Raw genomic sequence first — 25,674 nt, 5'->3', positions numbered from 1 at the left:
ACCTTGGACGTGTTATTGGTGGGCCCTTGTCTCATTTATGAATTGCGGGTGATATTGTCAGCTGTAGTGAGCCTTGTGTTTTTGGTCATCTGGGAACCATTCCCCCTTGTTAACGGTATCCTGGGTTTCCTCTGGGAACCTCTCTGCCCACTGTCAGCTTGTGTGATTTGGGAAGAGGGCTGATCTCCCACCCTAAGCCCCAGGGGAGGGCCCCAATCAGCATATCCCATCCCACACCCCCACCCCAGTGACCCAGAGCAAGCTAGGATCCGTCAGGCCTAGGAAAGCTTTCTCTCATTCCGGACGTGAGTATGGGGAGACGTGGGGTTGCTGCAGCCATCCCGCACTTCCGAGGAGAGACCTGTCTGCAAATGAGCTTCCCCTGAGGACTGCAGCGCCAAGCTCAGGCAGAGGACCAGTCCTGGTGACACTGTTTGAACCCTGAGACAAACAGCACCTGAAGCCAACCAACTCCTGGGAATTACAGCTGTGTAAGCCAATAAATTCCCTTTTTGCTTAAGCCAGCTTGGGTTGGGATTTCTGTCACTTGCAGTCAAGTGTCCTAAGTGATCTGCCTCCTCTCAGGGTTGGTACAGGTTCACGGAGCACATCAAGGGTTTAGCTGCCATGGAGCAGCAGAAGCCACAGCAGTTGGGGTGAGAGGGACCCAGCCGCCGGCTGGAGCAGGTGCAGCAGGCAGGCTGCTCGAGGGCCTGACACCTCGGTGGCCAGGGATCCTCGGCTGTGACCCCCCGTGGGGCCCTGTTCTTCCCAGCAGCAGGGCCACGTGGGCAGCCTCCCATCCTGTGCATTCATGCACCCGAGGCCACCCAAGAATACATCTGTTCTCTGCCCCAGTGTCATTTATTATCTGCAGCATGTGTTCAGGGGACAGGGTGGATACCCCGTAAGGTTTACACAGAGAAAGCAGGGAACGCCAGGATGGTTCCTGTTGGTGGGAAGGACACCAGGGGCAGGAGTTGAGGAGCTGGCGTGACGGGATGAGTGTCCAACGCCAGTCAGGGGTGGTGGAGGGGGCGGACGGTGGCCTGGCTGATCAGGCCAGGCCTGGTGTAGAAGACGAGCAGGAGGAAGACAGTGATCAGCGCCGCCAGCAGCAGCAGGATGCGCCAGCACCGGCGCCAGACGAAGAAGACGGAGGTCTTCAGCGGGTTCACAAACCAGTTGAAGGAGGTTTTGGGGTGGCTGCGGGAAGCAGGTGGTGTCGGAAGGATGAGGAAGCCCCCGGCTGCCCCCTCCCCCCTCCCCCAGGCTCTGGCCCCGCCTCCTGCACTGCACCGCCCGCACCCTTGGGCTTCTCCGAGGGTTCCGGCTCCTTGCGCCTCTTTCCCACTGGACGTTTCTCAGCCTCCTCCACGGTCAGCAGCTCAAACTCTGCCTCCACCTTCCCCTGGAAAAGGGGCGAAGGAAGCCAAGTTCTTAGGCCGGCTCAGGCCTGGCCCCTGCCTGGCCCGGTTCCTGGCCTGGCCGCACCCACCGTGAGGATGTAGACGTTGCCTCCTGAGTCCACGAACTCTTAAGTCTTCTGGCGGCCCTTCCTCCTCTTCTTCCTCTTCTTCTTGCCAGCCTGAGCCTCCGGCGCCCGCAGCTTCACTACAGGCCACCAGTCCCGCAAGCGGCAGCAGCGAGACAGATGACACCTTGGCCTGGCCCCATCCCGGACCAGCCACACGGAGCACAGCTCGGGGCCCCAGGCCCCTCGCACCATGTCTGGTAGCTGCAGCTCCAGGGATCCTGCAGGTCCAGAGCTCTCTGGGTTAGGCAGGAGCTCAAGGTCTATCTGAACCAACCTCCCCTCCCTGAGAGTGACACCAAGGAAAGCGGAGCCCAGAGGTAGAAACTGACAAGATGGCTGAGAGCATCTTGGGGGAGGGGCAGCACAGCGGGATTGTAAATCGGGGCATCCAGTGTTAGAATGTGGCGGTCAGGCCACAGCTATGGACCACACACCACAGCCCAAATGTCAGCAGGTTGTCAGACCCTGATGATACAGGGCCCAAGGATGGGACCAGACTGCCAAAAGCAGGGCCTAAAGGCCATGGAGTCAGAGTCCAGTGTAACCCGAGCTCAGGTCAAATTAGAGGATTGAGTGGGAGATTTGGGTGGAAATGGAGGTTATGGTGCTCAGAGTTGAATACGTTCAGTAATTAGGCCAGAAAGCAGACCTAGAGTCTGAAATCCAGGCTTGAGGATTGGGGTAGAGTAGGGAACCCAGGGGAGAGGGGACCGGGCAATGAGGGCAGAAATCGGGGCCAGGGGTTGAGGGAGGAGGGCAGCTAAGCAGGAGCAAGGAAGTCGTTCGTTGGTGGAGATGCAGTCATGGTCCCAGACCTGCAGGACCAGCACAGACGGCTGCCGGAACTCAGCTTCCTCCAGGGCGAAGGGTCCAGGCCGGCAACGGACGCTCACCTCTCGCTCGGCGGTCAGGCGGTCAGGTAGTCAAAGTGGAACACGAAGCGCCTGTTGAAGTTCCCCTCCCCTGTCAGAGAGTTCAAGTGAACGTCTGTCTCCTGTTTGTCTCGCTCCAGCCCCTTCGCCCAGCTGGAGCCAGGGGAAAGATGCAGGCGGAGGGGATGGGCATCCGTGCTGGATGAAGCCCAGAAACCGGCTCCTCACCTAGCCCGCCCCTCCACTCACCACCAGACTGGTCCCTCCACCCAGCTCCAGGCGCCATCGAGGGCTTAGGGGACAGGGCTCTGGCTCAGCCCAGGGCCCAAGCCCCTGTTCAAAATCTCACCTTAGTACACAGCCATGTGCCCACTCGGCCTGTAGGCCTACCTTTTCACATAGATGTCACTCGACATCTCTCCAGTGAGTGGGTTTGCATCATCCAGAACTACATCCTCTGTGTTCCAGATGATGACTCTGAACTCATAGCTGAGAGATGTATTGGGGGAGGGTTTTCAGACTCTCGAGAGGGGTCCTGGGAGGGGCTGCAGGAAGGAACTGGGCCAGAGCCACCGACATGCATTGAGCACCTGATGTGTGCCCAGCCGGGTGATCAGGATGTCTGTGGTCCCTTGAAGGGACAGCCCCGGTATCACTGACCACCCCCCCCCAGATGGCACCAGGAATGGTCTGCTGACCCAAGCTGGGCCAATGGGCTTCTCCCACCCATAAATTTGGAATCAAGACCCTGAAAGGTTGACTCAAAAAGCATCAGATGCAGAGCTGGAGCCACCACAAGCCAAAGTGCTGTGCAAGCAGAGAGACAGTCTGCAGAGAGACACCAAGTGGGGATGACAGCACGCAGCCCCTGGGGGACAGAAGGAAGGGCTGTGACATTCTTGATCCTACCCCAAGTAGCCCTGTCCTTGTCTGTCATGAGGTTTCCTGGATATCTATTGTTTTCTTTTGCCCCGTATCAATTTCCCCTCACTTGTTGACAGCACTCTGATTTTCTGTTGGTGACTCCCACTCCACCCCCACTACTGTCAGTCTGTGTGATCCTGGTGGAGCGGACCAACCCCTCTCTGGCTCCAGAGGTGGGTACATCACCTACGATATCACCCAGGACTGGCCAGTCAATGCATTACAGCTCCCTGATCACAAAGATTGGTTCAGGAATCAGCATTTGACCCAAGCTGGTCCAATGAGAGTCAGCTCGAGACTTTTGCTCTAACTGGGAAAGATGTGTTTTTTTTACCTGCTCAAGTAGTCTGGTTAGTAAGATGTAAACCTCCACTGTTAAAAGCCACTCTGACCCCAGACTGTGTAAGTCTCCATGAGAGTGACACCAAGGAAAGCAGAGCCCAGAGGTAGAAAGTGACAGATTGCTGACATCTGAAGTGCACACACCCTCCACTCAGAGTAGCTCAGGTCAAAAGGGGGTTAACTGGTATTTGGACTGTTTCAGTTGCAAGTGACAGACACCCAACTCACAGTGGCTTTTGAAAAAAAAAAAGGGAATTTAATGGCTCACCTACCTGAAGCCTGGATCAGCTCTGCCTGCTTCACGGGGGCCCTTGCACAGGTTTTCAGAGCGCCCTTGTCCAAGATGTGGGCTGTCCAAGATGTGCCCACCCCATGGGAGGACGGACCAGGACTCTCTCTTACCTGATTGGCTGCCGAGGCTTGATGTCAACTGGAGGTGGGGCAGGCACATCTGGGGGAAGATGTCAATCCACACATGAAAGGATCCCTGGGGGCACAGGAAGAGGCTAAAGGGTCTTGCTGGGTCCCACCCCCCCTAACGGCCCTGTGGCCAGAGGCTGTGCCTTGCCCCAGGTGGAGAGAAGAGCTGGGGTCAAGAGGGCAGATCCTGGGGTATGAGGATGAAGGTGGAGTCTGAACTGGGAATTCCAGGGTTGAGGTTAGCCTGAGGGTTCAGAGATGAGGCCCCAGAAGTGGAAGGTTGAGATCAAAAATAAGATCTAGTGTTCCCAGGTCCAGATCCTGGGAATCTGGGGTAGAGGTCAGGTTGGGAGTGCCAGGTCTGAGCCTTGGTGGCCCAGGGGTGGGGATCCTTCAGAACCAGAGTCCAGGGTGTGGGTGTGGGGTCCAGGATGGAAGTCCAAGACTGGAGTGGGGATGCTGGGGACCAGGATCAGGAGCCAAAGTCAGAAGTGGCAGTGCCCAGGTGGAGGTCTTGGAGAAAGGGCATCCTGGGGGCCCAGGTCCAGGACCAGGTGGGAGTCCTGGGGTTCCGGGGTTGGGTGCTGAGCCCTCCTTCAACTGCAGCAGCCCTGGGCTGTGGCGATGGTAGAGGGGCTGTGTTTCTACATGCTCAGGTACCAGCTGGATCCCAAGCCCAGGCGTCTCCTGCCAGCGCCACAGCACCAGAAATGCCTGAGCCTCCTCAGGGACCTCACTTGCCACCTTGGAGTCCCCACTACCTGCAACAAGAGGTGTGTGAGCTTGGGTTCCGCACAGTTCCCAACTCTCCTCCCTTCCTCCCCCTGCCCTCAATAGACACTCTAGGCTGAGGCAGCTGCTGCATTGGACAAACCCATGGGCTGGGAGGGCAAGTCCACAATGCACAGAAAGCTTTAACAACTTCTGCCAGTGAAAAGCCAGCAGTCAGGGGGACAGTGGGATTGGAGGCTTTGTGGCCTTTGCGCAGACCTTGTTTAGAGAACAGACCACTGGCCATATATGAAGCATGAGCTAAATTCTGCATCCATATTTTATGTTGTATGGGACCCCTGTGTCCCCAGTTAGCTATGGCTCTGAGGGGTTCACTAGGGCTCCCTGGAGATCTCACACTCAACAACAAAGACCATCTTCTCTCCACTATCATCCTTACTCAGCCAAAACTCACCTCCTCTGCTTGCAGAGGGAGGCGGGCTCTTTGTGGGGCACACTAGGCTGGGCACCAGGGTCCCCCAGTACTTTGTTCTTCCATCTTGCTCCCTCTGGGCTGTGGAGAGGGGCTGGTACCTGGGGGCAGGGTCTCTGGCGGTGTCAGAAAGAGTTTGCTGCCCACCTTGACAGCCCCGGCTCGGTATTCAGGTGGGGGGAGGCCACAGGGTAGGCACAGCACCGCCAGGATCTGCGAAGGCCGAAATGCGTCACACCAGGCACTGTAGCCATCCCTGCGGCAGAAAAGGAATGTGCCTCAGTTGGATCCAGCATATGAACGTACTTGGGCACGGGCAGGGATGGGTGCCTTTGAGGACCTGGGATCCAGGTTTGTAACTCCTCTCCGCAATGAGAAGCCTGCACACCTGAGACTGTTTTCTTATATATTTTATAATTTGGGATTGTGAACCCAAATTTGGTTATCTAAATCTAGGGAAGTCTGTGAAGCCTGATTTGGGACTACTTTAAGCCAATCTCTCAACTTTGAGTTTTGTGGACTAAGCAGATAATAAAAATTCAAGTCTTAAATCAATGTGAGGGCAAAACTCTAATAGTAAATCCTCAGGGAAGACATTTTTTCTATTTCCCCCAATTGGAACAGAGGCTGAGATAGACCATTTACCTTACAGGCTTCTTTCCCAGTGGGTGGGCTTCCTTTTGCCCACCTTTCACCGAGAGTAGAGCCCTTCCTGGGTGCTGCTTCATGCAAGGGTCTTGGTTGTGTCTCCCACCTTGTATAGGCTATTAGATATTAGAACCTAAGGCTTGGGGTCCAGGTATGGACAAATCCTCTCAAGAGAATCTGACTTCAGGGCTTGTTCAGGGATTCCTGCTGTTTCCTCATTTTGGCCCATTGGGAATTCCCTTTCTTATGAGCTTAGCATTTGTTTAAAAGATTGTTTATCTAGCATTTCTAGATCTATTATATCAAGAATTTATTTCAGACCATCTGGTCTGCAATGTTGCTAGAAGTAGAAGGTCCAGATGACGTCTACTATCTAATGTATGCACTAGGATGCTTACATTATGGTAGAAGCATGCCACAGAATGTTTCTTTAAATTACATCTTAGTCAGAATGCCTATATTTAAACGAGATGAAAGTACAGCATCTGCTCTCTGCCGGGAGTGAAGGGGTAGCAACCCACTCATTCCCCTCACTCCCTGAGATGCCTTTAAGGCAACTTCAGGGCCCTGTTGAGCACTGTATGAAGACTGCAGCAATGGGAGGACCTGTACAAAGGTATCTGATGACAGGCCATCACAAAGCTTTACAGAGTTGTGCTCTTCCTGGAATTATACTCCCCATTCTATGAGACTAGAACTACAAATAAGGAATTAGGGGATCTAAGCTCTAAATTCAGGTTCTGCTGTGAGCAAGATGTGTAACCCTGTGAAGTCTCTTACGTTTGTGCCTAAGATTTCCCATCTGAAAAATGAAAAAGCTGGACTCTGATCCCTTCAGTCTGTAGGTTTTGTGTACATTACCTTTGCCGGAGTTAGAGGCATGCCAGGCCAATGGATGCTCACCTTTACAACATATACTCTGACTAGAAGCTTGATGGGCCGATTCTGTGGGATCCCCCTGGAGATCTGGGGATCAGAGAAGGACACTGCCTCTGATTCAGGGTAAATGAGGTAGGAGCCCTGGGTGGGATTGGGGGGTATGGAGCAGAAAAAACACTGGTAAGACAGTCTTCCTGCATCCCCACTTGTGCTCCCTGGTCCCCCATTCCTTCCCCAAACATACCTTGAACTTGCCCACAAGGTTTCCAGACCCTTCTTCTCCATCTCCATCCTGACCCCCTTGCCCTCGATACAGGGGAAACACATTCAGCCAATCTTCAAAGTGGTTAAACTCTTCTTCCAGGGAGCTGTTGTAAGTCTGAAAGGTGAGGGCCTCGGTGACAGCTTGATGTCCAGAATCCGAGCAGAATCCCCTCTTCCAACACCCAGTTACCTTCAGAGTGGCGATTGCTTTTTTCTGGGACACAGAGCCTTGACTTCAGCCTTACCCTGGTCTTGGGCTTCCCCATCCACAGAAAGGAGATTGCCCCCATCTGGGAACAGCAGAAATGACCCGTTAGAAATACTGGTGTGGGGGTAGGGAGGGAGACAGAAAGAGGAAAAACAAGAAAGCCAGTCTCTTACCTGAATCCCCAGCATCATCCATTTCGTTCTCATCAAAGTTGGTCTGAAATCAAAGCGCAGGTCAAAGATTCTTCCCTACCCTTTACCTCCTTAATCTACCCCTTTTCCAGGATAGGGAGTTGGAAAACTTTAGCTCAAGTTCCAGCTGGGTAAGCCACTTGCATTTTCAAAGCCTTAGTTTATCATATAGTCCTGATATGTAACCACCAGGTACATGTGGCTATTGAGCACTTGAAATGCATCTGGTCCAAACTGAGATGTACTGGAAGTATAAACTACACACCAGATTTTACAGACTAGTATAAAATAAGACTATAAAATATCTCATTATTGAGTTTCCCTGGTGGCACAGTGGTTAAAGAATCCACCTGCCAATGCAGGGGACACGGGTTCGATTCCTGGTCCGGGAAGACCCCACATGCCACGGAGCAACTAAGCCTGTGTGCACCACAACTACTGAGCCCACGCTCTAGAGCCCGCGAGCCACAACTAGTGAAGCCCGTGCACCACAACTACTGAAGCCCATGTGCCTAGAGCCCATGCTGCGCAGCAAGAGAAGCCACCACAGTGAGAAGCCCTCGTACCGCAACAAAGAATAGCCCCCGCTCACCGCAACTAGAGAAAGCCCACGCACAGCAACAAAGACCCAACACAGCCACAAATAAAAAAATAAATAAATAAATAAAATCTATTAATTAAAAAAACCTCACTATTAATTGTTTATGATGGTTACTTCTTGAAATGATACTGTAGATATACTAGGTTAAATAAAATATATTATTAAAATCATTTTCATCTGTTTCCTTTTACTTTTTTTTGATGTGGCTACTACAAAAGTTAAAATTACATTATGTGGCTCACACGATATTTCTGTTGGACAACACAGCTCTAGATAATGGAGTTAATAATCCCCAGCTTCTCAAATTGTTGTGAAGATGAGAAAAGATGGCTGTAACAAAGAGTTCTGAAAACCTGTAGAGCTCCATGTTTGATGAGATCCTTCTTCTTACCATTTACCCTCCTCTGTCTCCAGCCCCTCAACCCCCAGAACCCTGTTCTGCTCCCACCTGCTCCTGGAGCTCCTGTAGAGATGCATAGTACTTGGACCACCAGTCGAGCTCTTCAGGATCTGGGATGTCCTCCTCCAGCTCTGGGCCTTGATTCAGGAGGCCTCCCAGAGGGAGCTTCTTCAGACGAGCCTGAGGGAGCAAGAACTCAGTGCCTCTAACCTAGCACCACCCCAAGCCCCGCCAGTCCCTTCTCCACCCATCCCCCATACTCCATCACCTTTAGGAGCTGCCTGGGTATCCCCACTTCAGCCAAGAAGGGATCCCGGGACCTCTGTTCTGAGAGGGGATAAAAGACACCAGGAGAAGGTCAGGTAAGTAGAAGTCAGACTCAGTGCTCCACTGGAGGGTCCCCTGGAGCCATCTCAGCCAGGAACAAGATGGACTTCTGTCTGGTGGCCCCTAAGGGGAAAGCCCCTTACCTTGAGGTACCTTGGGCACCAGGTCCCCTGTCTCCTCCTCTCCTTCCTCCTCAGGGGGATCCTCCTGACCCCGGAGTGTGAATCTCAGCATATGGGGGACAATGTGGGAACCCACGAGCACTGTGCGGCCAAAGGCCCAGCGCTCAATCACCAGGATGCTGAGGGGGGCTGCAGATAAGGCTGCTCTGGCAAGTCCTGGGGGTAGGGAGAGAGGACCTGTGTCTCTGCAGACTGCGGGGGGAGAAAAGGCAGCAGCAGAGATAGATGAGAAAACAGTGTAGCTAAATATGCATTCAAAGCTCACAGCCTCACTGAGTCATCTCTGGTGAGTCATTGCTTTCTGAACCCATTTCCCAGCTAAAAAGGGGACACGATCCTGGACTGGAAAGGCTATTGTATCAAATGACGTAACAGTACAAAAGTACTTTGGAACCTACAAAGCGCCATCAGAAATATGAGGCGGTTGTTGTTATTATCATTATGTAAAGGACCAATGCTCAGTTTGCTAAGATAGATTTAGACCCATAAAACTATGTATGCCCTTTAATCCAGAAATTCTATATCTATCAATGGATCCTAAGCAGGGGGCGGGGACAACAGTTATAATACTGTATTGTTGGCTTTATTTTACGTATATGTGACAGTTACAGCACAAAAGGGGGAAGAAATTAATGGAGCTATAATGGAGAAAAGGGTTTCTATTTTACTGGAACTAAATTAGTATTAATCTGAAATAGATTGTGAAAAATCAGTATGCATACTGTAATCCCTAGAGCAACTACTAAGTAAATATCAACTAAGGAATTAAAGCAGTATACTAACAAATATCTATGTAATACAAAAGAAGGCAGTAAAGGAAGAACGAAAAATATGAGACTTATAGAAAACAAATAGCAAAGTGGCAAATGTAAATCCAACCCTATCAATAATAACATCAAATGTGACTGTATTAAACAGTTCAAAGACAGAGATTGTCAACTGGATTAAAAAAAAAAGATGCAACTACATGCTGTTTAAGAGATGCTCTTTTGTGAGATACATATAGGTTGAAAGTAAAAGGATGGGGAAACATATGCCATGCAAATACTAACCATAGAGAACTGGAGTAGCTATATTATCAGACAAATAGTCTTTAAGACAAAAAAGAGAGACAAACTAGAGACAAACAAGGACATTTTATAATGATAAACAGATCGACTCATAGGAAGCTATAACAATTAGAAATATATATGCACCTAACAACAAAAACTGAAAATACAAGTAAAAAAAGACAAAAAAATAAAGGGAGAAACATACAATTCAACAAAAGTTGGAAACTTCAATACCATATTCTCAATAATGGATAGAACAACTAGACATAAGATTCCCAAGGAGGCTTTTTTTAGGAAGGCTTGAATAATACTATCAACCCAACTTGACCTGACTGGTATCTGATATAGAACCCTCCACCCAACAACAGAAGCATTCACATTCTTTTCAGGTGCACAGTGGAGCGAGGGGTGTTTTCCAATGAGACGAACACCCCCTAGAAGTTCGGTGAGCCAAGTGCTTTCGGTTTCGTCATCTTATAGCACGATGAAGTCTTCAAACTGAAAAGTGCTGCATGTGACACAGAGTCATGAGATAGGGTGGGGTTTTGTTGTTGTTGATGTTGCTGTGCTCCCCCTTGCAGTCGGGAACCACTGTGCTTTGTCCCAGTCCCCGCCTTGCCCCGGCACAGCACTCTTCAGTTTACAAAGCCCTTTCACCAAGATCCTTTCTCTCATTGGCTCCTTATAGCACCCTTTCGTCCCTTTTTTAAACGAACAAACAAAGAGAAAAACTAAAGCTCAGATCAGACAAGTGATTTGACAAGCTCCTGAGTGACATTGCCAGAAGTTGACTCCAAAGCCCATACCAGAGTACAGTAATTACAAATTAAACAAAGAATGTATTTGTCTTCATAGTCCCTGGTGTCTCAGATTCCTTTGGACTCACGCTTCATGACCTCTGGCTAATCCACTCAATCAACAGAGCCAATAGAGCACAACCAGTTCATGAATTAATCCAGGGATCAGCCAATTATTGCCTGTAAACCAAATCTGGCCTGCTGCCAGTTTTTGTAAATAAAGTTTTATTGGAACTGCCATACTCATTCATTTCCTTGTCGTCTATGGATGTTTACATGCTATGATGGCAGAGTTGAGTAATTGCAACTGAGACTGTATGGCCCACAAAGCCTAAAGTATTTAATATTTGGCCCTTTATAGAAAGTTTGGTGACCCCTGGGTTAATATAATATAACCAGCCACGAATTCACCATCCCACTGTCCTCTTTCATTTCTCAGCCCAGCACTTCTGGCCCCCAGCCCATGTCAGCTGTCAGATGCCTGACGAGCTCAGTGAAATTGGGGTTCTCACGGTAACTGGTCAGGACCTCGGACTCCACTCGCCGATCGGCCACCTCCAGCACAACCTGGGGCTGCTCCACCTCAAACAGATGCACACGGCCAAGGCCCCTCAGACCCCAGAACAGTACCTGGGGTTGGGAAGGGGGAGATTCAGGGGCCTGTACCTGACTGAAGGACACCCAGGTGTAGGGAAGGGAGGAGGATAAGTGCCTGGTGCTATCTCAACATGGAACTCCCTAAGCACCGGGCGCATGTACGGTGGCAGGGATAGGCATCTGGAGAGGGGCTCAACCAGGGTGGTCAGGTCCTGGGGCTCCACATCACTAGGTACTGAGGGCTGAAGGGAACAAGAGATCAGAGGTCAAAGAGGAATCAGGCCAAAGGAGGGAAAGCCTAGGCTCGGGGAAAAGAAATGGAGGACTGCTGGTGAAATATAAAACCAGAGGAACCTGGCAAGGCTGGATTGATGGGAGGGGGGTGTCTCAGGAAACAGCCATGTACAGGAAGGAGGATGGGTGTCTGAGGCATGAGGATCAACCCGGGCTTGGGTTCTCTGGGGTTGGAGGCCTGGCAAGGTGAACCTAGGGTAGGTCTACTTCAAGTGTTACCTGGAGTCAGGCAGTCCCAGGACAGACCTGCAGCCTGCATTCTCTGGGGGTAAGGGAGTTGGAGAGGTAACCCTGGGACATGCCCACATCCCTGGAACTGGATGACCTAAACAAATAGCAGAAGCGATCCACGGTGTGTGCCAGCTAGACCAGAGCACTCTGACCTCAAGTCGGCTACTGTAGTCCAGTTAAACGAGTTCAAAAGGTGGCGATGAGCTCCCGGGCTGCCCGGGGGCCCCTTCCTCAGGGGGAAGAACTGAAACTCAGGACGCTGGTAAGGGTCCTCCAACAGCTTTACCCTCGGGGCGGCCAGTGTCCTACCCAGGAACACAGAGGGGCCCTTCGGGGAGCAGGGCAGTGAAGACAAAAGTAGAAGAGGCTCAGCAACCCGGGGAGGGCACATCAAGACAAGAAGAGGGGATCCTTGGGGGTGGGAACCCAGGTGGAGCCCAGGCCACACTCACAAACTTATTGTGGTCACAGACATTGACGATCACTAGTGGGGGCTCCTCCTGCAGGTGCTCCCTCTTCCCGTCCACGATTAACTGATCAAACACCACGAGTTCATCCTATAGAGGGCTCAGCGTCTGCTCCAGGACCTTGAGGGGATGCAGGGAAGGAGGCAACAGCAGTCGTCAGAAGAACTCCTCGCCCCTAAGACCCTCTGGTTCTACGCCACCCCCTAAATCAGGGCTGTCTGATCCAATATCCTGTCCTGAAAATCCAAGGCAGGAAGAGAGACTTAGGGTCTTGGAAAAAGCTCAGCCTCCACCCCGCCTTGTCTCCCAGGGCCCCTCCACCAACATCCCAGCCCAGCCCTCACCCGTGTAGTCTGGCACTGGGTAGAGATGAGGACTCGAGCAAAGGGGTCCGAGAGTCCACTGTCATCTGCTGCCAGCACACCTCGGGCCTGGTACAAGTGAGCCCGGAGCTGGAAGTAGCTGAAGTCTGGGGTGGAGAGAAGGAAGGGGTCATGTTAGCTCATGGACCCCTGGAGTCCCTGACCCCAGACCCCTCCGATCCGAACCCCCAGCTGAGCATCTAGCCCCACACCTCGGGCAAATGGAGAACTGGGCCCGCCTGCCCCACGCCCCGCACTCACGGTCCCAGTCCAGGCTGAGGGGCAGCCCAGCCAAGGGCTCAGGCAGCAGGTCCAGGGGGAGCTCTGAGGTGCAGGCCTTGGCTTGCTTGCCCAGCTCCAGCCCCAGAAAGAGCTCCAGCTTGGCACGGACCTTGCCAGCGGCTGCCCCAGGTGCCTGCTGTGGGGAGGAAGCATGTTAGGGACCACCTCTTATTACCCCAGCTAGGCCAACCATCTTGCTCCTCCAAGGCAGGCCCCTACTCTCTGCATCACCAGATCCCTAATCCAAAGAGTACTCCTTGTACCCCACCCTCTTCATGCCCTCCAGCCGACGCCCCATCACCCTTAAACTCCCTCTCATTCCCTATCCCTCCTGCCCCAACACTGCCACGTCCTATAGCCCAGACCCCAGACCCCAAAACTATGCTCTGAGCTTGCTCTCCCCTACCCCACCCTCACCCATCTGTCCCCTCATCCCCAACACATTTAGATTCCCTGTCCCTTACCCCTGTGGTCACAGCTTCTCACCACTAGGGACCCCTGCTGGTGTCTCTCCCAAGGACACCTCATTTACAAATCTTTTGCCTCCAAATCAGCTGCACTTATAAGGAACTAATTAGTCACACTCCCATTTTCATAACCCTGCTCATCTGTCAGAGCCTAGTCAGCAAAAGGGCCAGTTCAGGAGCAGAGATGACAGTATTTGGGGTTTATCTCACATCAAAGTTCACCTGGGTAAAGGCACAATCTCCTTTTGGCACTTTGGATAATTAAAAAGAGTTTGGTACACTTTAAAAAATAATAATTTTAAAACAATTTTAAAAGTGAAAAAAAATTTTAATTAAAACCTTTTTTTTAATTGAACAAAATTAAAATTTAAAAATTTTTGACCGGAAACTTAATTTTAAAAAATAGCTTAGAGGGAATTCTCTGGCAGTCCAGTGGTTAGGACTCCGCACTTCCACTGCTGAGGGCACGGGTTCAATCCCTGGTCAGGGAACTAAGATCCCACATGCAGCACGGCGTCGCCGAAAATTATAAACCAATAAATAAATAGTTTGGGGACCCCTGTTGTGCACCATATGGCTTCACCCCAATGTCTGTGCTGCCCTATGAGCCTCAGCCCAATGTAGTCCCAGCACCCTCGCCCCCGGGACCCCTCACTGTGAGCAGCAGACTCTGGATCTTCCCACAGTCCCGGCCTCGTTTCTCCTCCACCACAGAGAACAGCACATCTTGGGCGGGGATCTGGGCCCAGGCCACATGGTGCCGCCCACTGAGCATCCAGACCAGCACATCCAGGAGGGATTGCTGGGGCTGCAGGCAGAGAACTGGGTTACAGAGGTGAATCTGGAGTTGAGATCACCTGCTCCCACAGCTGCCACTGGGTGGACGGACCAAAGTCCATCTCCAGCCCTGACTTCCCCCTCAACCCCAGATCCATCTGGCCACCTGCCTCCTGGACATCTCTCCCCTGTGGATGCCCCACAGGCCACATCAGACTCAAAAGTCCAACATGACTTTTATTTTCTGGTCTCTCTCTTTTTTTTTAATTGTGTTAAAATACACATAACGTAAAATTTACCATCTCTCAACCACTGTTAAGTGTACAGTTCAGTATGACATTCACATTTTTTTTTTTTTTTGGCTGCCTTGGGTCTTTGTTGCTGCATGTGGGCTTTGTCTAGTTGTTGCAAGCGGGGGCTACTCTTCGTTGTGGTGCGCGGGCTTCTCATTGCGGTGGCTTCTCTTGTTGCGGAGCACAGTCTCTAGAGCGAAGGCTCAGTAGCCATCACTATCGCCCACTCCAGGACTTTCTTCACGGCAAAACTGACACTCTGTATCCATTAAACACAAAGAGACCAAAAAGCCCAACTAGCACTTTTGAAGAGCCTGGAGCAAAAGCAGGGGGGTTGTGAGCAAAAGCAGCGTACTGAGCATGCCCCCTGCACACCACACCACCTAAGGGGTGGGCAAAACACCTAAGCCACCCCTCCAGCCCGACTCCTAGACACACCCCTACCCTCACCCCATATAAGGAACAAGCTCGCCCCACTTTGGGGAGCGAGCTGGCAAGGAAAACTGTTATTTGTTGTCACTGCCCCCTGCTGCAGCAGGGGCCCCAAGAAAGCCTTGCCTAAAAAAAAAAAAAAAAGAAAAAAGAACAAAAGAAAATGAAAAAAACAAAAAACCCTAACTAACTTTCCATTTCCCTCTCCCAGTCCTGACAATCACCACTCTACTTTCTCTCTATGAATTTGACTACCCTGGGTACCTCATATGAGTGGAATCATTTGTCCTTTTGTGACTGACTTTTTTTTCATTTAGCATAAGGTCTTCAGGGTTCACCATGTTGGAGTCTGTGTCAGCCTGATTTCCTTACTTTTCCCTCCTCTCAACCTGATCTCTCCCCAGTGATCCCCACTGTGTGCCCATTCACATCAGCTAAGTACCTGAGCTGGTGTCAGCCTTCTCCTCCAACATCTAATCACCAAGTCCTGCCAATGTCCCCCTTCCTCACTCTCTTAGATCAACACAGTCCACTCTTGTCCAGACAACTGAGACAGTCTTCCTGTCTTCAGTCTTCCCTTCCAACTCATTCTCTCATGAATGCCTAGCTTGCTCCCATCCTCTGGGTCTCAGTTTAAATGCTGTCTCTGCAGAGAAGTCTTCCCTGACCACCTTATGTAAGCTGGTTCTCCCCTGACCCCTTAGCTTCTATAACATCTTCTTTAGCAATACCTACAGATCATCATTATTTTTCTCATGCATTTAAGATGCATAGTCTGTCTCCCTCGCCAGAACATAAGCCCCAAAAGGGCAAGAAACATGACAGGGGTGGATCCCCAGGGTCTCATACAGAGCCTGGCATAAAATAGGACTTCAAATATCATTGAGTAAGCAAACAAACAATAGCTAGAACTGATCACTCCAAAGCTGACCCTCTCCTTCCCCTATTTAAAATCATCATGCCTTGTAAATCAATAAAGTTACACCATACACAAAAATAAACTCAAAATGGCTTAAAGACTTAAATATAAGACAGGACACCATAAAAATCCTAGAAGAGAACATAGGCAAAACATTCTCTGACATAAATTGTACCAATGTTTTCTTAGGTCAGTCTCCCAAGGAAATAGAAATAAAAGCAAAAATAAACAAATGGGACCTAATCAAACTTACAAGCTTTTGTACAGCAAAGGAAACCACAAACAAAATGAAAAGACAACCAACAGACTGGGAGAAAATATTTGCAAATGATGCGACCAACAAGGGCTTACTTTCCAAAATATATAAACAGACCATACAACTCAACAACAAAAAACAACAAACAACCCAATGGGCAGAAGACCTAAATAGACATTTCTCTAAAAAAGACATACAGATGGCCAACAGGCACATGAAAAAATGCTCAAACATCGCTATTATTAGAGAAATGCAAATCAAAATTACAATGAGGTACCACCTCACACCAGTCAGAATGGCCATCATTAAAATAATCTACATGGGCTTCCCTGGTGGCGCAGTGGTTGAGAGTCTGCCTGCCGATGCAGGGGACACGGGTTCGTGCCCCGATCCAGGAGGATCCCGCGTGCCGCGGAGCGGCTGGGCCCGCGAGCCATGGCCGCGGAGCCTGTGTGTACGGAGCCTGTGCTCCGCAACGGGAGAGGCCACAGCAGTGAGAGGCCCGCGTACAGCAACAACAACAACAAAAAAAATCTACAAATAACAGGTGCTGGAGAGGGTGTGGAGAAAAGGGAACCCTCCTATGCTGTTGGTGGGAATGTAAATTGGTGAAGCCACTATGGAGAACAGTATGGAGGTTCCTCAAAAACTAAAAATAGAACTACCATATGATCCAGCAATTCTACTCCTGGGCATATATCCAGATAAAACTCTAATTCAAAAGGATACATGTACCCCAATGTTCACAATAGCACTATTCACAATAGCCAAGACATGGAAGCAACCTAAATGTCCATCAACAGATGAATGGATAAAGAAGATGTGATATACATATACAATGGAATACTACTCAGCCATAAAAAAGAATGAAATAGACCTACCTCTCACTAAAACCAACTAAAATGACTTGATAAAATATTTTTAAATATTTATTAAAGGCAGTGGTGAGATAATAAGGATGAAGAATTATCATACCAAGCCCTGAATGAAGATAGGAATCCAGAGAAGTTAACAGAGCATTTCAGCAACTTTTGCCACAAGGGCATTTGCCAAACCTGGCAACCCTGAGCTTTTCATGACCTGACAGTGAGTAAAAACAATATAAAGAGCTCAGATACCATTCAGAGCAGGAGTCTCATGGGAGATATCTTTCCTCCCTAAAAACTAGAACCCCAGGGAATCACACCTTCAGGATAAAGATAAACCATAACTGAACCTGCCCTGCTTTCTCACATCCAGTGATCAACAGAGTTGTCTGGCTGAGTGTAGTGGAAGTTGGAAATTGTCCCTGAAAAGAATAACCACAAGCCAATTTTTTTCACTGGGCCTGGGTGTTGCTAAACATCAAATTTCAGTTTAAGGTGATCAAGGGCAGAAGGAAAGTCATATGTTTTCTGGAAGAATGTACCTTTATTCCAGGACTCAAAGAAGTCCCACAAATAATTTTTTGAGGAAACTATAATGAATAGCTCACAGTTTAAAGCAACTAAGCACAGAAGGAAACAACCATGAGGAAGTATCAGCAGAAACAGAGAGTGAAAACAAACCCCCCAAAACCGACTACTGGAATCATCTGACATTATAAAAACAGCTCTGCTTACTATTCTTAAATGAAACAAAAGACAAACCTGATAAATACTTACTGGGAATAATAAACAGTGAAAAATAACACAGCGGATTTGAAAAAAATAGAACTTACAGAAATAAAAAGTGCAGGGACTTCTGTGGTGGCGCAATGGTTAAGAATCCTCCTGCCGGGGCTTCCCTGGTGGCGCAGTGGTTGAGAATCTGCCTGCCAATGCAGGGGACACGGGTTCGAGCCCTGGTCTGGGAAGATCCCACATGCCGCGGAGCGACTGGGCCCGTGTGCCACAACTACTGAGCCTGCGCGTCTGGAGCCTGTGCTCTGCAACAAGAGAGGCCGCGATAGTGAGAGGCCCGCACACTGCGATGAAGACTGGCCCCCGCTTGCCACAACTAGAGAAAGCCCTCGCACAGAAACGAAGACCCAACACAGCCATAAATAAACAAATAAATTAAAAAAAAAAAAAAAAGAATCCTCCTGCCAATGCAGGGGACAGGGGTTCGAGCCCTGGTCCAGGAAGATCCCACATGCTGCAGAGCAACTAAGCTCGTGCACCGCAGCTACTGAGCCTGCGCTCTAAAGCCTGCGAGCCACAGCTACTGAGCCCATGTCACAACTACTGAAGCCCACATGCCTAGAGCCGGTGCTCATCAATAAGAGAAGCCGCCACAATGAGAAGTCCACGCACCGCAACGAAGTGTAGCACCCACTCACCACAACTAGAGAAAACCCACGCGCAGCAACAAAGACCCAACGCAGTCAAAAATAATTAATTAATTAATTTTAAAAAAAGAAAAACAAAGCAAAAAAAAATGTGCAATGATTGAAATGAAAAATTCAACAGAGGAACTTATACAGTCTCTTGATTTTCAATTAAAAAGCCAAAGCAACTCAACAGGAAAAAGAAATCTTTTCAACATATGGTGCTAGACTATCTCAATGTCCATATTTTAAAAATAGGATTTTGACCCATATGTTACACCATATGCAAAGACTAACTTGAGAACAGTCAGAGAACCAAATGTAAAATCTAAAACCATAAAACTTTTAGGAAACTATCTTTATTCTCCTAAAAACATAGGAGAATATCTTTGTGGCTTGGAGGTAGTAAAATTTTCTTACACAGGTAACAGAAAACAATAAACGTAAAAGAAAAATTAGTTAAAGTAGACTTCATCAAAACTCTCTGGAGATATTATTTATTTTAGCTTCTACTGTTCTTTTATACAAAACTCCAGGCACATAATAAAAAATTATAAGAATAGGAAAAGCAAAAAATGTGACCCATGGTCAAGACAAGAATAATCAGTAGAAGTAGACCCACAGATAACCCAAATGTTGGAATTATTAGACAGTGATATTAAAATAACTGTGATAAAAATTCTAAAGGATCTAGTGGGAAAAGTACAGAGTTTAAAATGGATAATTTCAACAAACATAAGAAAACTGGAGCCAGATGGAAATAATTGAATTTAAAAATGTGGGGCTTCCCTGGTGGCGCAGTGGTTGAGAGTCCGCCTGCCGATGCCGGGGACACGGGTTCGTGCCCCGGTCCGGGAGGATCCCACATGCCGCGGGGTGGCTGGGCCCGTGAGCCATGGCCACTGGGCCTGCGCGTCCGGAGCCTGGGCTCCGCAACGGGAGAGGCCACAGCAGTGAGAGGCCCGCGTATAGCAAAAAAAAAAAAAAAAAAAAAAGAAGAAGGAGGGTCTTCCCTGGTAGCACAGTGGTTAAGAATCTGCCTGCCAATACAGGGGACACGGTTTCGATCCCTAGCCCAGGAAAATCCCACATGTCACAGAGCAACTAAGCCCACGCGCCACAACTACTGAGCCTGCACTCTAGAGCCCGTGCTCTGCAACAAGGGAAGCCACGACAAAGAGAAGCCCACCTACTGCAACAAAGGGTAGCCCCCGCTTGCCTCAACTAGAGAAAGCCTATGCGCAGCAACGAAGACCCAACACAGCCAAAAATAAAAACAAATAAATAAATAAATTTATTTAAAAAAAAAGAAGAAGAAAGATCTCAAGTCAATAACCAAACTATATACCCTGAGGAATTAGAAAAAGAAGAGAAAACTAAACCCAAAGCTAGCAGAAGGAAGTAAATAAAGATTAGAGTGGAGAAAAATAAACTGGAGAATAGAAAAACAAAAGAATCAATGAAACCAGAAGTTGGTTCTTTGGAAAAATCAACAAAATTGATGAGTCTTTAGCTAGACTGACAAAGAATAAAAAAGACAATATATAAATACCTAAAATCAGAAATGAACATGAAGGGCTTCCCTGGTGGCGCAATGGTTAAGAATTCGCCTGCCAATGCAGGATACACGGGTTTGAGCCCTTGTCCGGGGAGATTCCACATGCCGCAGAGCAACTAAGTCCATGTGCTACAACTACTGAGCATGCACTCTAGAGCCCGTGATCCACAACCACTAAGCCCACGAGCCTAGAGCCCGTGCTCCACAATAAGTCCGCACACCGCAACAAAGAGTAGCCCCTGCTCACCACAACTAGAGAAAGCCTGCGCACAGCAACGAAGACCCAATGCAGCCAAAAATAAAAATAAATAAATTTATTTTTTAAAATACGTTAAAAAAAAAAGAAAGTAAGGCATGGCGGGGACTTCATTTTGATTACCACTGTAACCTCAGGGCCTGGCACCTAATAGATGCTCAAAAAATATTTGTCAGGTAAAGTAAAATGATTTTTTTTTTTTTTTCTTTTTGCGGTATGCGGGCCTCTCACTGTTGTGGCCTCTCCCGTTGCGGAGCACAGGCTCCGGACGCGCAGGCCCAGCGGCCATGGCCCACGGGCCCAGCCGCTCCGCGGCATATGGGATCCTCCCAGACCGGGGCACGAACCCATATCCCCTGCATCGGCAGGCGGACCCTCAACCACTGCGCCACCAGGGAGGCCCGTAAAATGATTTTTGAAACATGATATTTTGGTCCCTTTTTGACCCCTAATGATGTCTTAGCTTTTTATTATGGAAATTTTCAAAAATATACAAAATAAGTGACTCCAAGGATTTTTCACCTAATACTGCTCCCAGAGTTTATCTTTTTAACTTACTAATGCTCTTTGCTCCAAGACTTCTATGGGCAGAAATAATTTGAAATAAAATAACACAAAATAAAACTGACAAGAGTCAAAACTGCACCTATTTAAATGTCAATTATACCTCAATTTAAAAAAACAAAACTGCACTTATTGGGACTTCCCTGGTAGTCCAGTGGTTAAGATTCCGTGCTCCCAATACAGAGGGCCTGGGTTCGATCCCTGGTCAGGGAACTAGATCTCTCATGCCGCAACTAAAGATCCCACATGCCACAACTAAAAAAAAAAAAAAAAATCCTGCATGCCACAATGAAGATCTCACACGCAGCAACGAAGATCCTGCATGCCACAACTAAGACCCAGCTCAGCCAGATATATAAATAAACAAATAATAAATAAAAACTGCACTTATTAACATTTGCTATTGATTAAAAATTGACAGAAGAAAAAAAAATCTCGACAAGTGACATACAGGGACTTCCCTGGCGGTCCAGTGGTTAAGACTCTGTGCCTCCACCGGAGGGGGCATGGGTTCAATCCCTGGTTGGGGAACTAAGATCCTGCATGCCACGCAGCCAAAAGAGAAAAAAAAAAATTTAATAAATAAATAATAATGCTGTTTTTTTAAAAAAATGAAATATGATTTGAACAAATCTTTCATTGAAAGTTCCCTGCCAAAGAATAATTTTAGTAGTAAAATAATTTCAGTAAAGTGAAAATGGAAAGAGTTTAATTGCACCTTATAGAAAATCAAGCAAGGAATTAAACTGGATTAAAGTTGGTTGCTCTTTTGGAGACATACAGAATGTAGACAGAGAAGAGAGCCTTACAATGAAGCCCTAAGACATACCCATATGAACATTTGGAACATTCAGAGGTAAAGAAGATAGAGAGCGAGCAAAAGAGATGAGAAGGAATGGCCAGGGAAGCCGAAGGAAAACCAAGGGTATGGAAATCAACACCAGAGTCTTTTAAGAAGGAGGGTGGGGTCAACTGTGTCCACTGATACTGAAAGGTTGAGTAAGATGAGGACAGAAAAGTGACCAACAACCAAGTCCTTGGCTGAGGCCTCCTCCTTGACCCTCTCTCTAAATGCTGGAGCTTGCCAGGTCCTTAGATTTGTCTGTTTGGGGTTTTTTTGGCCTCACCGAGCAGCATGTGGACCAGGGATCGAATCCAGGCCCCCTGCCTTGGAAGTGCAGAATCTTAACCATTGGACCACCAAGGAAGGAAGTCCAGATTTTTCCTTTTTTTTTTTTTTTTTTTTTGTTCCCTAGGTGATCCTATCCAATCCCATCTATTTATTTGTGTGAATATTTGTTTAATGTTTGCCTCTCTCTTCAGATATGGAGCTCTAAGAGGGCAAGTCCTTATCTGGTTTTGCTCACCACTCAATCGTCATTGCTCAGCACTGTACTTGGCTTATAATCAGAGCTCAGCGAATGACAACAGACTGAATGAAAAGCGGGACATTTTGTACAACTTCACATAAGGTAAGTGAGGAAACAGCCTAGAGAAGCTGAATAATTTGTCCAAGTTCTCAGCTGGGAAGTGGTGGACTCAAGATTTGAACCCAGGTTCATTTCTACCAGGCTGTACTGCCCTTCCATGAAACACCAGGAAGATCCAGCCAGGTTCATCTTCGTCTCCCACAGGAGCTGCGCCTGGTACAGGGTCAGGGAGCAGCACGGAGCTCCTTAGCTTCTCCTCTTGCCACACAACCCTGGCCCTCAGAGCTGAACCTGAATCTTGGCCTGGGGGCTGTAATGAAAGGCGCCTGGCTCAGGGGCCTTGTTACCACTCCTGTCTGGGTCTGGGTTTTCCCCTCGGAGAAACGGAGCCCTCTATCTAGAGGGACTCTCAGGCTTGGGGGTGGCAGGCTGGGGGCTGACGGAACTCACCGGGGACAAGCACAGATTCTCATCCACTAGGGCCTCCTGAAGCACCAAATGCCCTGCAGTCTGTAGCTGCTGCAGGGATATCACCAACATCCCCAGAGACCTGGGGGTGTGGCATGAAGCAGAAGAATGACCCAGGAGAATGGTCGCAAGCCACCCTCTACCCCTACTTGCATCCTTGGCTCCCCAGGCCTGCTCACCTGGGGCTGAACACACGGCTGCAGTTGACCACCTGTACAGACAGTCACTCCCCAGCCAGTGGAGCCCCATAGTGTGGCCAACGGAACAGCTGGGAATAGGAGGAGCCCTGTGACACTCAATGCTGGGCTGACACTGACCCCTAATCCAGAGCCTATTCCCAAGCCTGAAATAGGAGCCAACCCTAAAAACTGAGAGCTAACTCTAGGACTCATCTCCTAAACCTGGAACCAACCCTCCCAAACTAGGGCTGATCTGGGGCTAACTACCAATCAAGAACTAATCCCCCCAGTCTTGATTCTGACTTGCCCAAACTGAGTCTAACCTCTCTATCCAGAAATCAGCCCCACCTCCTGAGACTATACCTCCCAAAGCCAGGAATAAACCTCCCAAACCAAGGATGGACTCAGATGGGGCACAGATCAGCTTCTCCCCATCCAGAATCCAACCCCACTGACCTCACCAATATTTGCTTCTTGACCACAGTGAATTCTCCTTGTTTTCTGGATAAAATCTGCTCAGAATTGAACCTAGTCATTTATCAGCTCCTCCCCACGCACACAAAAAAATCATCCCTCCATTCACCCTTGGCCCAGGGTCTAATCCCCCTGGACTCACCCTTAAAGAGACATAGAAGATAGGGAGGGATAGGGCTTCCCTGGTGGCGCAATGGTTGAGAGTCCGCCTGCCGATGCAGGGGACATGGGTTCATGGCCTGGTCTGGGAAGATCTCACATGCCACGGAGCGGCTGGGCCTGTGAGCCATGGCCGCTGAGCCTGCGCGTCTGGAGCCTGTGCTCCGCAACAGGAGAGGCCACAACAGTGAGAGGCCCGCGTACTGCAAAAAAAAAAAAGAAAAAAGAAAACAGGGAGGGAGGGAAGCAGAGAGTTGGAGACATGGGGCTTGGGGAGAAAGGGGAGAGGCTGTAGAGATGCCTAGGGATGGGGTGAACAAACCTCACCTCGAAAGCTGAGCCTCACTTGTAGGTCATGGGTGCCCGGCAGCCCTGTCAGTCACCACACACACACAGTCAGAGCCATTGTCCCAGGGCCACTGGCTCTGCCTCTGCCTGCTTGCCCTCCTGCCCACCTGCCCACCCACCTGAATCGCCTCTGACTCAAGGGACTCACCCAGCAGGTTCAGCAATCCCTGCCCTTCAGTCAAACACAAAATCAGCAGGCCTGGGGGTCACAGGTAGGGAGGAAGTGGGAAGACAGAGAGATAGGGGTAAGGTCCCTGTGGTCAGCTCAGTCCTCCCTGCCTGCACCAGCTTCAGCCTCCTTCCTGCCTCCTTGTAGGGTGGGAGCTGCGACAGTGTGGGGATGGAGGCAAGGGGAGAGGGCCAGACTCCAGGCTGGTCTCTGCTAGCCTGTGAGGACTCAAGGACGTGGGCCTCATGTTGTTCCTTGTCACCTCACTATCCTCAATGCCCAGCTCAGGGTCTGGCACATTGCAAACCCTTAAAACACTGCCCGAATGGATGTATTAATAAATGAATCCCCTAGCTCCCAGCATTAGCATGGAGGCACTCAACACATTTATTGAATTAATGAGTGACTGAATGTGTGTTCCTAGCTTGTACATAGCAGGTGTTCAAAACACTTCTTAACCAAAAGCTAGAGGTCCTTCACTTGGGGTTTACTGGTGAGTACTGAACTCCAGGGCAGGATTTTGGAATTCTAATCTTCGGTCTCAGGAAAATCCTTTCTCCTTACTGGACCTATTTGCCTAGCTGTGTAATATGCACAGGATGAACTGCACTGCTTTTCAAAGTATGGTCCCTAATCAGGATCACACATGTGGTGGTTAAAAATGCACATTTTGGGCTTCCCTGGTGGTGCAGCGGTTAAGAATCCGCCTGCCAATGCAGGGGACATGGGTTTGAGCCCTGGTCTGGGAAGATCCCACATGCTGCAGAGCAACTAAGCCCGTGCGCCACAACTACTGAGCTCACGTGCCACAACTCATGAAGCCCGCACACCTAGAGCCCGTGCTCCGCAACGAGAGAAGCCACTGCAATGAGAGGCCTGCGCACCGCATCGAAGAGTAGCCCCTGCTCGCTGCAACTAGAAAAAAGAAAGCCCGCGTGCAGCAACAAAGACCCAACGCAGCCAAAAATTAATTAATTATTAATTAATTTTTTTAAAAATGCACATTCTGGGACTTCCCTGGTGATCCAGTGGTAAAGGATCCACCTTACAATGCAGGGGATGTGGATTCAATGCCTGGTCAGGGAACTAAGATCCCACATGCCTCCGGGCAATTAAGCCCGCGTGCCACAACTACTGAGCTCGAGCGCCTCAACTAGAGAAGAGAAAACCCTCGTGCCACAACTAGAGGGGAGCCCGTGCACCGCAAGGAAGAGCCTGCGTGCCACAACTGAGACCTGACACATCCAAAAATAAATAAAGTATATAAATAATAAATAAATCTTAAAAAAATATATATGAACATTCCTGCGCCCACTCTAGAAATGCTAAAGTAATATCTCAAGGTGTGTCTGGGAACCTGAATTTCTATAAGCTGCACTGGTACTATCCTATTGCAAAGCAGGAGTTTGGGAACATCTGGTCTCTTGGCTGTGATCATGTGTGATTCCTCATTCCCTTCTAGGTGACTCAGATGGTCTGAGTGTGGGTATGGAGATTGGTGGGTACTGAATTCTCACGCCACAGACCCCTGATGAATTTGGGTCTGGGAGAGGAACC

At 49.1% G+C, this 25,674-nt stretch overlaps 1 pseudogene across 1 annotated transcript; it reads right to left on the bottom strand.

The window, feature by feature from the left end:
* Positions 1–618: 618 nt before the first annotated feature.
* LOC309816704 (fer-1-like protein 4) lies at positions 619–24,006 on the bottom strand (annotated as a pseudogene). Its single transcript, XR_014296210.1, has 26 exons — positions 23,928–24,006; positions 23,424–23,479; positions 22,968–23,056; positions 22,771–22,870; positions 14,204–14,356; positions 13,061–13,214; positions 12,782–12,906; positions 12,423–12,557; positions 12,123–12,298; positions 11,571–11,687; positions 11,317–11,478; positions 8,961–9,155; positions 8,759–8,817; positions 8,539–8,670; positions 7,472–7,514; positions 7,071–7,380; positions 6,851–6,967; positions 5,401–5,555; positions 4,697–4,856; positions 4,078–4,181; positions 2,800–2,898; positions 2,313–2,562; positions 1,499–1,755; positions 1,309–1,411; positions 905–1,206; positions 619–804 (listed from the first exon to the last, which is right to left on the bottom strand). The product of XR_014296210.1 is annotated as a fer-1-like protein 4 (transcript).
* Between the last annotated feature and the right edge of the window lie 1,668 nt (positions 24,007–25,674).

This window comes from Mesoplodon mirus (genome assembly GCF_964341445.2).
Source record: "Mesoplodon mirus genome assembly, chromosome: 15".
In the NCBI taxonomy this organism is placed as follows: Eukaryota; Metazoa; Chordata; class Mammalia; order Artiodactyla; family Ziphiidae; genus Mesoplodon; species Mesoplodon mirus.
Note: the sequence above shows the minus strand (reverse complement) of the source record. Positions and strands in the feature narration are given on the sequence as shown.